Here is a 14718-nt window from a genome sequence, read left to right as displayed (position 1 = left end):
GCCATGGAGTGATTCACACTAGTACATGAAACTCACTTTATTTTTCTTAGCACTTTTAGGTATTCCTAAGTAAACCTTGAACAATGCATGTATAATTCATCTACAACATTCACCATATATTCTTCTATGAATCTTGCCTTTAATTAAAGTAAATGGAGCATATAGTTGCACCAGTTTGTTGCAAGGCGTACGGGGTCTTGACCACCAGGAATGTGGTTGCCAAAATTCAACAGGCATAGTTTTATGATGTGTAAACATTTTAATAAATGGTCACAGTAGATAACAAACCCACCAGAGAATTCTGAAAAAACATCACATCATTAAGAGTCAGAGCACACGGCACACGTTAGTATGAGTTAATGTTGATTCAGCGCTCACGTAGGTAGTCTGGAGAGACATTACTGATAAAATCACAACACATTTTGTAGCTGTAGTAGATTCTCATCATTCTGCTTGCTTGATATTGCCTTCTTTGGATTTGTTGCAGGTTTTAGGAAATAATGCTGGATCAACAGCAGTTTTGAGTAAAAATAGAAAAGTCTGGGTGTTGTTTCAGTGGTAAAGTGTGTGTGTGTCTGCATGTGCGTTGACTGCAGCAGTCAGCTGGAATGTAAAGGTCTTTCTTGGTGGTGACTTTTGACCCCAGGGTCCTTTGCTGATCTCCACACCCTGACCTGTTTAATCCAAACTCCCCTGGAAGAGATCAGACAGAGTACACAGGACCATTCTTACAATACACTCACATTGTCCAGAGAAGGAACTCAATGTGCATGACGTCTAAAAATTATGATATTATATGAGATATGATATTTGTATTAGGATGAAATAATAAAACTGCTTTAATGATGCTGTTGCAACTTTGACCCCTTTCATTCCAGCCTTCTTTTAGGGTGATAATACCTAAAATGGCATTCCCAAATTAAGATTAATCACACTGAGTGCAGGCATAAGAAAGGAAAAGTCCTTGTTTCACCTCTGAGTGATTAAAAACACCAAACAGCAGAAGACAGACAATGTTTGCCAGTCCGGTCTGGGAGCTTTGTTTAACTTGATTTTTACTCATCGATTTGTTTCATTATCACATGCTTTCTACTTTGGCTTTTACCTGCTAGTTAGGTTTAGGCACCAAACAGTACTTGGACAGGTTTAGGAAAAAGCACGTTGAAAAATAACACTTTCACAATCCATTTAAATGTGATGCCAAGGGGCGCTTTACAAGCATCCATACGCAATGAGTTTGGAGTGAAAGACCCATCCTACTACTGCCTAAACCCGTACCGTAGCACAGATACCACAGGACAGCTGGCTGGAAATAACGTAGTTTGGGTTAACAGTTGAGGCAGCTGCCCTCATGCCCACTTTGGCTGAGGAATGATCAAACTGTGTTCTTCGAAGCACCCTTACTCAGTGGTACTGGCATCAGAGAGACAGGCACAAGGAGTCCTTTGGTGATTGCAGTAACGGACTCAAAGAGACAAAGATCCTTTTTTAAAGAGTCACTATTTCCTTATAAAGGAGAACACTGCATTCAAGAGAGAAAACAGTTCCTTAAATGTTTACATCATATGTCTACCCATGTTTCTCTGGACTGACTCGTAACTTGTTCTTTATCCTTTCTGTATCATACCTAAGGTTGAGAAACATTTTCCCTTGCAAATATTCCAGGCTAATGCTTCCCAGAATATTTGAGACCTTGGAAATCGGATGCCGTAGCTGGGAGTTGAGGATGTTTCAGTATCAAAGACAGAAAAGCAAAAAAACTGAATTTGTTTTGCTCCTTAGCATCACAAGCAATACAGCACAATGCATGTTTTTTAAAACATGGCTCCAGCACGTTCATGGATGGAACCTGGTCAGTGCTCTACATACAGCTTATTTAGTGAGTCACAAATACACAACAGTGGCAACACAGATTAAAAGTTTTACAGTTCTACTACTGTTTGTATTCATGGCTGCCATCTTGGATGGTTAACTTCGTGTTGGTGGGGCTGTTCCAACTTCCCGAGTTGGGAATCCAACTTGAGGGGGGCATTGCAATTGAAAATTGCGACTGGGAACTTGGAAATTCAGCTGGAAAATTGTATGAGTAATTAACGAATATAGCACCTCTATCATCTTTAATTACTCATACAATTTTTGGAAAATGCTTCAGGAATGGTTTTGACAATCAGTTGGGATTTCTCACAGCCACACCAAACAGCATGTTGTGGATTTCCATTGTTTCGTGAAATTTGTGCAGTATGACTCAACACTAAACGTTACCAATCTAACACAAAATGCAGCACTTGTAAACGTTAATGTCCTCTGTGAGTATTAGCAGAAAAAATGTTTCAACATAGGTGAGCATTACTTTCAGTATTATTCACATTTAGTTCCACAAGCATCAGGCTGCTGTACGGTCAAATACAAGAAAGAAACATGACTAATTATTACAGAGAAAAAAATATCCCTACAGGCGCTTTACTTCTCCAGTCTCAAGGGAGCCCCTATATTTTATGTTGGAAAAACCACAGGTATGGTACGGTCTAGCGAGAATGAATACAATGGCTGCTCTCATACACGAGTTTGTTTTTGCTAACATGTTTGCTGATTAACGCTGGATAAATGTGTTATCTCGGTCCCAAATCCAGGTTTTAGAATTAAGTGGGTGAGCTGTCTGCTCACACACAGTTTTAACTAAAATCCACAAAAAAAAACAAAAAACAAAAAAAACAACCCCAGAACTAGATCTACATCTGGCAAAGGGATGCGTTGTTTATGTATATACATGTGTAAACAGTATGTGCATATTGTGTGTGTGCTAAAATAGCAGTAAATCATGGCTTCATAATTTATTGCAAATTAATGCCCTAAGAAAGACCCCAGGGAGAAGCTGAAGGCTCCTACAATCCCCTCTGTCACTAAATTACTCAGCACAAACACAGCATCAACAGTGAGGTGAAATCAGACATACATTTATAATTAGTGCCGTTTCAGCTGTCGCACTCGACTAATTAATTAGCTGTGCCTTTTCAGCCACAGCTGTGTGTTTGCTGCAGCAAAACCTTATGAACGGTGTGAGACTCAGCTGCGATAACTCAAGCCACCCGATTGGTTTTTTTTGCCTTTTTCATCAGCTAGATATAGGTTAGAAACAGTGTATATATTATTCTTGTTTTTCACAATAATTGAAGCAATTGCATTCAAAATGTTTAAATATATCCTTAAACAGCATTTTCTATTTAAACAACACTGCATCGGTTCATGTCTTGTACTTATTTATTCCTTTATAAAGTAGCAAAAAGCTTTTAAAATTTTACATGGGTAATGTTTTGTATTTTCATCTAACTCTGAAGGACTGGCCTTGAATAATGAGAACATGGGAGGTCTGTGTGCTTTCTCTGTTTAACTCTAACAAGACATTTCAGTTCACCAGTGCACCCTTCTTATTGTGTAAACACGACACCACGGGTTCCTTTCAGTGACCCATGAGATCACTTACACACAGTAAAACCTCACCTTCACATACTTCTGTGTTTCTCTTTATGACAGCAATTACGGATAATAAATACACCTATAAATAAGTTAATACATTTGTGAGAACAGGAATGTTAATGAATGGATATCAGTAAGTACCACAAACCACTGCACCACATTCACATATTTTCTTAATGCTTTCCTGCACCCCCAGCATGCCACAGTGCAGGTTGTCCCAGTGTGGGGTTGTCCAGGCCGTGTCAAGTGTCCACTGGGGAGTTGCAGGCTGCAGAGCACACAGGCATCAGCTGCCTCATTTACTGCCACTAATTTACTGGAAGTGGTTTGTGCTGGGGCACAGGGGGTATGGTATGTGTCTGTCTCACATGAGTGTGTAGTGGCCTGCAAGCATGCGTGCCTGCATGATTACACACTATACGATTGTTAATTAGGGTCATTACTATAGGCAGCAGTTTGGTGAAATAGTTTGTTTTTTTCCCCACAAATTGCTTTTGTAAATACATTTCAAAAATCCTGATACAAAACTCTGGCATTTACTGAGCATTTTGGCTCCTTTGATTGGAATCAAATGCAGAACTTTGACACTGAATACCACTGATACTGGTCTACTCTAAAAGCTGTTCAGTTGTTGTAATGTTTGATGGTTTGATAAGTGCTGTTTTCAAGAGAACAACTAATACATTTCTTTGAAACGTTTACCACAATTTGCGCTAATTGCAACAGGACTTTAGTATGTTTTTGATGCCTCACATCAGACTCACACTACAGGAGTTTTGGACACTCCAACCAGGGGTGGCCCCAGAACAAATACTTACATTTAAATACCAAAATTCTTAAAAGATGATGAAAAGTTGACAGTACTTGCTTTTCTTTGGTTCCATAGATAGTCTATGTGGCATTCACCAGCATACACCTAAAAATGTCAAAAAATATTCTTGTATGTGTATTCTGCAGGAAAAGGATACCCACAACCACAGCAAAAACTACATGTGGAAAGTGGTGACTTGTACAGCTGCTGCCATAGTTCTTCTCTGACTCACTGATAAGAAAGGCACTAAGTGGTGAGTATGGAAGTACTTTGCATTGTTATCCTGAAACATGCTACCTTTTTTTCTTCTTTTTTTTTGAGACAGCTGGAATTGCCACTGTGAAATCAGCTATATTCCATATTCTAAAATGTTTGCCGTGGCTAATACAATATAAATGCTTAAGCTAAATGTAAAGTACCTTATAGTAAAATAAGCATCCTAAATTTTCAGTCTGTGCCCTGCCAACATGATAAAACTTTGTTCGGCTGCTCCCTTATTCACAAGGGGATGCTACAGGGGATGGACCCGCAGGTTTGATTTGGCATATTTTACGATGGATGCCCTTGCTGAGGCAACCCTTCTAGGAAATGGCACCTTCTTGTGCTCTCGAAACAAGGAATTTTGAAATTTTAGGTGAGTGTGTTACCTACGACCCTATAATGTTAACTAAATGGTCTGCCACCACCATGTCAGTGATTTAAAATGACTTTTAATAAAGGAGTTTATGTTTAAGTAAATGGTATTGGTATAGACTACTAGATTTCTGGTATCGTGACATGTTGAATGTTGGTCCGTATTTGCCCAGATTTTAAGGTAATATATAACATGTCTGATATTTAAGAGTTAGAATTTGGATGATAACACAACAGCCAAAGAGACAAAGTTTACAATCAAACAAGTGAATGGGAAAAGGCTTGAAAAGGCAAGATGCCAATTAGCAGCATAACCATTGGGTTGCTCAGCTGTTGGATAGGTGCCCCAGTTGCAAACTAGCTTAGTAAGTAGACCACACGTTCCACTTTCTACAGCTGTTACATTGCCAGCTGTTGATGGCAACAGATCAGATGGACTAACTGAAGGGAGCCACTGTTTTCTGGTTTGGCCCAAACAGCTTGGTCAGCTAAACCATTTCATCATGCAGTAGATACACTATTGTCTCTTTACCACTAATACCTGCTCGGCTCAACTCGACTCAACTCTATTCTATTCGGTTTCTGTCATTTTCCATTACCATCGAGTACCGCCTCACCAAGGCTGCCCGAAGGTCCTGTGACATCATTTGTATGTGACACAAACACAAACAGTCAATCTGTCTAGCCTCCTCTGGAGTCTGTCATCAGCCACCAAGCGCAAAAATGTCTGTGTTGGTTAGTGTGCAGTCATTTCCCTCACTGCCAGGTTTCAAAAATGGCAGGTATGATCCTTGTGAAGGAGTCACTCTCATGACTCATCTAGTGATGTCATTCCCTGGCCAATCAGTGGCATGCATTCTACTGACGTCACATTTGATCGACTCAGCTTGCTTGAAATCCTGGCTTGGAACCCCATACAAAAAAAGTACCTGGTACCAGGTACTACGACCTAATAGAAAACCTTAAAAACCAATTTGAGTTGAGTCGAGTCGAGCTGAGTAGGTACTAGTGGAAAAGAGGCATATTTTTTCCAAGAGGACATTAGAGCAAACAAGCAGTAATGGGCGTGTTAATCATTATCAGACAGCTGTCAAGCTGTCTCCAAGAAAAAAAAAATGGCTAGTTAAGTCAAATAATGTGTTACCTGTGTAACAGACTGACCATTTGAGAAAAAGGAATGCTATCTCTAAAAAACTGAAGCACGAATCCTGCTCCCACAACAATGGTCAACTGCTTGCTAAAGAGACATTCAAAGCCTGGTTTTAGTAACTGAGAGGTGTATTTATCTTGTAATATGGAAATATTGCAATTTATAGAGAATCAAGTATGGAATTTCAATACCCAGCCCTGGTAACAAATGTTATTTTGTCTTTTTGTAATGGCGCCTCATTGTGTGTGGTATACTTTTCTGTATGAGTGAGGTAGTCAGAGTTGTTAAGCAAGCCACTGGCATGTGGCTCTTGCACAACAAACCCAAGCAGTCCACAAGGCCTGTTCCAACCCCATCGCCAACCTCTCATCCCCACCCCCCCTCCAGCACTGCAGCTGCAATATGTGTATGTGTGTTTGAGTGTGTGTGTGTGTGTGTGACCACCCATGGTTTGTGCTGCCCAAGGATTAGGGGGCTCAGGCTAACCCAAACCTTTTTCTCAGGCACTTAACGCGAATGGCTAAATTGGTACAGATGGCTTATGGCCAGGTAAGCTTGTGTCTCCAGCACTAGATGCTTAAGGTGTGTGCCTGACAGAGGGGAGAGACGTGCATGTGACTGTACACGCACACTTGCCTAGGAACACTGGAGATGTTATCTGGAACTCAGTTCTGTATTTTGACTGGCATGAATGTGCTCTTTCTGCCCTGCATTTACAAAGGAATTTATTCAGAACCCAAGAGCCCATGTGTGCAGGGAAACGTGGGAAACAATTTCATTTAACCTTCTCCTTTCCAGAAAACTCTAGCCCCCAAACTCTATCCACCCCTCATATTTTCTCTTTTCTCCCCTGCATCCCCCTCCCTCATTTTAATAGTCTCCATATGTCACACTTCAAGTGTGTCAACAGGAAGTGATGTGATGACTTGGTTTAATGATCCATTGGAACATTTCCTGCAGAAAAGGTATATTAGTGTACAGATGTTGGATTTAACAGCTATTTGAAAAGAAAACAACTCGTCACAAAATGAGGCGATGCTTGAAAATGTCTCAGCAATGTTTATTGTGATCGTTTAATGTGATGTGCTAAAAGCCCGAGTAAAGCCTATAGCACAAATGGGTGCATTTTCAGTCTTTACTTGTATTAGGAGGTTAATGACTTCAAAATGCAACCTGTCCACTCACTCACACACACACACACACACACACACACACACACACACACACACACACACACACACACACACACCACATTGACAGCTGAGACCTTGTTCTCTTACCCAACCTTGAGTCATGAGTTATGTTCTCTACGTGCTGATGTCCACTGAAAGAAAGTAAGAGAGGGTGAGATGTGCACAAACGCAGACAGCCCCATACATCTGACTCTGTTCAAACAAGAAAGCCAAAGCAACGGGCTTCTGGTTTCAGGTGGCGTTGTGGAAGGATTTAGTGATGGAGCATAAACTGTGAACTGTTCAATGGCCGCTGGAATCCATCACCAGACAAGACAATAACTCTTCACCTGTCCAGCCAGGAGAGTTTTCCTCCCAAAAGGAAAAATAACTGTACATTTCCAAACTCCACATCTTAAACCATGCTCACAGGTGAGGTCACCTATATGTGCAGAAATATAAATAAAATACAAGGCTAAATACAGGACATTTCTTCCTAAAGACAACTATGAACAATGCAAAGTGCATCTGACTGTGCACCCAAAAGATCTTTGCTTGGGAGCAAAACGTAAAAGAAACAGTCCTAGTCCTTTACATGCTTGTTGTATGACCAAGTTTAATGAGTCACAGAAAACATTCCTGAGTTTCATCAGTATTTTTGTAGGGTCTTTACCTTACAATATAAAGCATCTTGAGGTAACTCTTGATGTGATTTGGTGCCATATAAACACAATGGAACTGAGTTGAATTAAAAGAAATGCAAGCAGTTCTCAAAAAGAATCAAAGTTGAAAATGTGCAAAGTGAGAAATCTGCATTTGAAAAGTTTGGGTTTTAAAATAAGACTACGTGGTACAAAAGCAGCCAGTCTAATGTATATGTTTTGACAGGTAGAACAAATATCCACACCTTAGGCATATGTTTGAACATGCAGACAGTATACTGAAGCAGCTCTTTTCCCTCCTTTTCTTGGTACTTTAGAAAGAGAATGGTTGATGCCAGATAGAGGGATACACACAGTCACATCTAAAACCAATTAATCACTCTGTAATCAGGTTATTGCTTTTTGGATTTTACTATCAAGTAGGCCCACGAGGGGCAATAAAAAATGTGGGATAAAAAGTATTTTTATTCACATCATTCCAGGATCACTACGCTCATTAAGAGACTAAATGCATCACCTGCTTCTGCTCACCAGGTCACATTCGTGGGTTATGGACCAGAGTTAATAGGGATAAGCTAAGATCCCAACTGCAACAACAATGCTGCCCGCTGGATTAGGTGCTGACATTTTTCAGGAGAAAGCTGAGAGTGGGTTAACAAAGGGGATTAGACTGTCCTCTGCAGACAATTATGGTGGCCCTGTGGTAGGGCTGGGTCACGGTTTGTAACATCTACATAAGTTTGCTTATGTAGATGTTAGTACATAAGCAAACTTACGTAGTGCACTTTTCAGGGCACTGCATTTCTGAGTCCTGCATGCTGCATGACCTAACTGCAAACTCCCCACCTGTACAAATTCAAATGCCACAAACACATCTAGCTATAAACACAAAACAAACACCAGTAGGCCGCATTCCTTCCTTAAGACGAAAATTGATGAATTGAGCAAGACACTCGAGTGTTTTTAGACTGAGGTAATGTAACTTCAAGGCAAACACGGATGGAAACGCACATTCAAAACAAAAATGCACACACACACACACACTTGAGCTAAATGTCCCAATTAAAACCTCGAACCACACGCCTGAATCAGCGTAGCTTAAATTGCACCTGGTTTTACAGTTCAAGCCTGTGTGAGTGTGTGTTTGTGTGTGTGTGTACATCTGTGTTCCCGAGAGCCTGTTTATTTGTTCTGTGATTTATTGCACTTCATTATCAGGAGGCTGTAGGGGTGTTTCCAGATGCCTGCATTTTACAGTCATCCTTATGATTTAGTGTCAACAAGTACCATCAGCCTGCAACTATTTGCTACACTTTCTGCAGTCTCCCGTATGCAATTGATCCGCGCTTCGATTCACTGATTCGCTGCATGCCACACTACCAACAGTGAAACAATTTTGTTTTAAAATAAAAAGTATGATTCATTCCAATTAAAAGGAAAAGCACCAATATCCATATGGAGGGAGTAAATCACACTGATGATTGGGCTGGTATGATTTGGGCTCCATTTTTAAATGTATTGTTTTATTTTAAAAAAATGCAAAAAAAAAAAGAAAAAAGAAATAGTAAAGCACTTTATTATTATTTTTTATTATGATGCCAAATTACAGTTATTCACTTGCATTCCTGAACAGAAAAAAAATATTTTTAGTGGTTGAATGTTATCCATGATTAATTTTTGACTTTTCAGAAAAGTCCAGTGTGTCGGCTCAAATTCAAGTATAAAAACTTGAATTCAGTTTGTTACTTGCCTATTAAATAGCAACATAATATTAGTTTTAAACACATTTTTGTTTTTATGACAGATGGTCTAAAAAAATCTGTCAAGCACTTAATTCTATATAATTTCTCTATCCTGTTGGATTACTTTGTGCACTCCCTATAGCCTGGATTCAACAGGAATTTCCTTACGAGGGATGAGGAGAAATTCATTTTCCACATCCTGTTCCAAACATAAGCCTTTTTTTTTTTCTTACCCCCTTTTTGGAAACCACAGCAGGTCTGTGTTTGTCTCCTTGTTACAGCTGTGCTCAGCAGAGAAATGACCTTGGGGACAATGACACTACACAAAGCGGCTAGCATGGCCATGACCAGAGCCACTGCTGGCAGTCCTCATAAGACTGAATGGTGGTTGGTTTCATAGCTCCCTGACTCATTATGGCCTACTACAGTCTTTAAGCCAAATACGTGAGTGGAATGTAGGCAAACATAATTACGCCTGTTGCACACTGTGTCGACTATTGACCGCGAACAGGAGTGGGAGAGAGTGGGAGTAAACATAAAGATAAATAAAAGGAAGTGAAAGTAGCAAAATACTGAGACTTTCATGTGCCTGGGACACTGAGAAGGTGTGGTTTATATGTAGGATGTTTGGGGACTGTGAGGCTGCCAAACCGGAATATGGAGGAAGGACAGAGCAGAGATCTGCTAGTGACCTTAGCACGCAAACCACAGCACTTCTATTGTCCACCAGACAGATAAAGAGCTATGTTCATACATAACCTACTGACAGGGAGTAAAGTCTTTCCGTCATTCTGAAATAGAAATATCTTTCAATCAATCATCCCTCCCAGAAAAAAAAAAAAACAATCCCATGAACCCAGATATGGAAACTTGTACTTTCTAAATTCACTGGCAGTGAAAGCAGAGGTAAAATTGAGTACTGTTGCCGCAGAGACGGAAAACAGATCAAAACATAGTGTGAAAGGTCGCCGTGTTATGGACTGTTTACCAAAGAGGGTGAGGATGAGGATGAGGGGTGGCACACGGCAGCACCTTCCATGTCATCTTGCGCATGACATGTAAAACACCCCTGTGCTAAATTTAACAAGCAGTTATGCGATTTGTTCAGCAGCTTCTCTGTTACATGCCTTGCTCATGGGAACTGCCGATGCTGAAGGTGACTGATATGTTGTTTCCGACTGTAACATTTAGAGGAAGGTGGATAAGGTTCAGCACTCTCCACCCGACTCTGTGACTTGGCACATCCTCTGCAGTGGCAGAGCCCTAAAAATAGAGGCACATAACAAATACACTGTGCATAGCTCAGTAATGTCACTGCAGAGTGCTCATGTACACAGGCTTATATTACTACATACTGAAATTATTACACCAAAGAAGACATTCTATGTCCTTTTTTTGCAAACATTGTGGTTTCAGACTGTCAAGCATGAATCATTTTTATACTTTTTATAATGTAAACTGAATGCAAAAAAAAAATGTGAAGATGTTACTGTAACTATTAGAAAACTGACAAATGATGAATCTACTAAGTGGAAATGTAATCAACACATAACCATTTAACCAAAAATAAAAATAATCATTATATACACCCAAATCAGTATACGTACAAGTCTATAAATCAAATAAAACCCACCTGTTGTAACACAACAATGCAGGCCAAAACAACAGTGCAAGACACCTGCCACACTAAGCAAGTTATATAAACCTGCCAACAAAAACACTTGGGGTAAAGAATAGCAGTTCCAGCATAAGAAAAAAAAAAAACACCTGCTGTGGCACAACATCCGCTAGATGTTAGGCTCACATTCTATGCAAGAATAACAGCCACCTGCTGGAGACTAACAATAACCACCAGCAACACGTGTAAGGAGCCGAGAATTTATTCACATGATCTCAACACCTTATCCGCAGCAGTGAGAGAATGATGCAGCCCATGCCAAGTTATTTTCCACTCATCACAAACTGATACAGTCACATATCGCCGCTTCATGTTTATCGTGGTTACATAAAAGTCAGGACAGTATGAGAGCGTGCTTCGTATATTTACACCCAAGTGCTGCGCTGTGTTGTAGGAGGTGTCATGGGGACGGTGTCAGCACAAACACCAGACGCATCTTGCACAATCCAGCTGAAGAAATGGCAGGAATGTTAATGCAAAATGATAAACACTTTACTCTTTGTACGTCCTCTACAAACATACGCTCGCAGACACACATGCATATCAGTGATGAGAGTGTCACACTTTTCCCCCTCAACTTTTTGCATGCTTTTGTGGTTTGCAGCTTTCTTAATGCTTAGATGTACATGTGGCAGTCATAGAGAATTCATAAAACTGCAGTCATCCAGTTATCCTAAATTTACTGTGCCCATATTTTACTTTCTCAGACAGTCAAGGTTGTGCTGTAATTACTTCACAATTTGGTTCCTCTCTCATAAATTACACAAGTGTGTGTGGAAGCATTTTACCTTCAAATGGGCTGCACTCACCCCTGGTTTGCTAAAGAGATGTGTTATTTGCTCTGTCCTGTGTAAACTTGCAAATGCCTTCTTGAGTGATGTCAAGAGATGCTCATGGCAACGCGTACAAATGTTGGCGAAAAAGCTATGTAGAAAAGAGCAAGACATTTACTATCTGAGGTATTCTTTTAATTTTACATCAGGTTATCAGCGATTTTGGTTGTTTAAATGTTTTTGTAGTGAGACAATTCACGGTTTATGTTATGGGTATGACCTGATTATTTGGATCTGTCAATTTACTGTGTATGGGGTGACTAAAGTAAGGTTGCCTCCTTATTTTATGTAATTCAAAAGCTTTTCAGTGAATCCTATCGTTCTGGAGCTTGTAATGCTTAGCTATTGGTGACACCCTGTCAGAGGGGTGGTAATTAAAGCTGATAATTTAGATGCCTTTTGTGATGGTGCATTTGTTGTACTGTAAGGAGTTCTGGCAAATCAGTCAACACATGTACAATCTATAAAAGCTGTCAGCACAGAATAAAAGTTAATAAAGGAGATGCCTCATGCTACCTTTCCTGTAATCTCTAGAGTTGCATGCGTCTTCATATCTACAGGCAAATGACAGGATTTTTGGTATTGGAAGGTGGTTTCGTTTTGTAGCCTTTTTACAGTCTGAGTATGACTGACCGTTCACATTGGAGCAGACACTGGTTTCATGTAGGTACATAGTCCCGGTTAAGAGTGAAAAAGTAACATTTTGCTAAAATGCAACATCAAAACCATAAGTATATATAACAAAGGTTATTATACTTGACTAAAGCTAAACTTAAAACTAAAACTAGTTTTGTTTAAATATAAATAAAACCAGATCACCGCTGAGTGGATACCAACACTCGTCTGTTTTGGATTTGTGACGGGAGAAGGGGTGGGGGTCAAAGTGCATTTGGGGCTTTGGTGCATCTGTTTATTCACCTGAGATGTCTACCTGACTATGTGTTAAGTATCTGTATTGTTGTTGGACCTCACCATAGACAGTCTAAAAGACAGCTGTAGCTACCGTGATGTCACCCATTGGTTGTGAAGTCCCATTCTGAAGCCTCATGATGAGCGTTTCCGCCGTCGCCATCTTGGTTGAAAAAAACGGATGTGATGAGGAGTGGCGGTTCTGACTTTCAAACTTTCAAACTAAATTAAAATAATGAAACAGTCTTGGTCCAAATATGCACTGGCTATATTGGAAGTGCCAAAATACTGGCCACTCCAGATGCTAAACTATTCAGCAATAGCCAATGGGTTCCCAGGTTGTCTTTCCTGTTACTTAGAAAAGGGCAGTGGATTTGTATTGTGTAGGTAAAAAGATTAAGTGGGTGTCACAACATTTTATGTCTGAAAGGACCCCTTCAGCTATGAACTACTGAGATCTCCTTCACCGAGTCATCATCTCTTTGGTCTCAATCAATCACTCTGCGGGGCCACCACTGTAAAAGGCCTCCTATTAGGCACAGTGAAAGCTGTGTTTACCCAAGCCTAGTGAGTTACCTTGGGTTACAGCAGGAATGGAGGTTGTGGAAACTCTTGGATATAGACATAATACATCACACGTCATAGAGGATGTTGATCTGTACCCTTTAAATGAACCAAGAACTATTCTTGTGGGGTTTTTTTGTTTGCTTTTTGACGGCAGAAAAGATATGACATTCAACAGGATGCAGCAATGTCAACTGTGGCACTACAACAGATAAATCAGAAATGTAAGAAATTATTTTTAAAGTAATTCAGATGCTTTTGAAATGTTTTGTTCTATGTCAGTGTAACCAGTTTTGCCACAGAAAGGCTTGCTTGAACGTAGGCAATGGCTAGGCAAGGCTGACAATATCATTACGTGAGCAAGCAAGGGTTTAAGACACACGTCTCACTTGAAGTGTGTCCCCCACTGCTCCCCCTTGCCCTGGCTTTTCACCTCCCAGACCCCCCCTTCTGACCTTTTTGATGGGGTGAAGGGATCTAGATCTTTGGAACCAGCTAATTATAGAGTTTTAACGTCTGCTTGGCTAAGCCCTAAGAGCTGAGGGTCATCCCTACAATTGGAAGATTCAGCATGTGTGTGTGGTCCAGATATTACTAGTGTTGTGGGGACCTAAATCTGTTTACTCAGTCATATTGTGGACCAATTTGGTGTGGAGATCACAGTTACATCATTATGGTGGCAGAAAAACAGGAAACAAGTGAAAGAAAGCTGGTAAGAGCTCCAGAATAAAGAAAACACGATTCTTTTTTTGCCACTGTTCATCACAAAACTATTGAATTTATTTTTATAGTAAAGAAAGTAATTTTAAAAAATTTCTATAGCACAACACAACAAAAAAGCTGAGCATAACAGAAAAAGAAAAAAGAGTTAACCAAACGCAAGTCTAAAAAGACGAGTTTTTAACTGTTTATGGAAAAACATCCTAGAAGACGACTTCTGAAGTGAAACATTGAGATTGTGGTACAGGTCTAGTTTCAGTGCAGTTCTTTCTTAAGGATTTTGCGGACAGTCTATAGATATTAAATGGCATTTATATGCTCAGAAGAAAGAAGCTGTACACTGGGAGTGTGCATGAACTGGGAACTGAGT

General features: G+C 40.1%; 1 protein-coding gene across 2 annotated transcripts in view; it reads right to left on the bottom strand.

The window, feature by feature from the left end:
* dlc1 (DLC1 Rho GTPase activating protein) overlaps positions 1-14718 on the bottom strand; it is an 82920-nt gene that overhangs the window by 58673 nt on the left and 9529 nt on the right. The gene's annotated exons all lie outside the window — the stretch shown is intronic.

The sequence above is a fragment of the Archocentrus centrarchus genome, chromosome 1, assembly GCF_007364275.1.
Source record: "Archocentrus centrarchus isolate MPI-CPG fArcCen1 chromosome 1, fArcCen1, whole genome shotgun sequence".
Classification (NCBI taxonomy): domain Eukaryota; kingdom Metazoa; phylum Chordata; class Actinopteri; order Cichliformes; family Cichlidae; genus Archocentrus; species Archocentrus centrarchus.
This window is presented reverse-complemented; position numbering and strand designations above follow the sequence as displayed.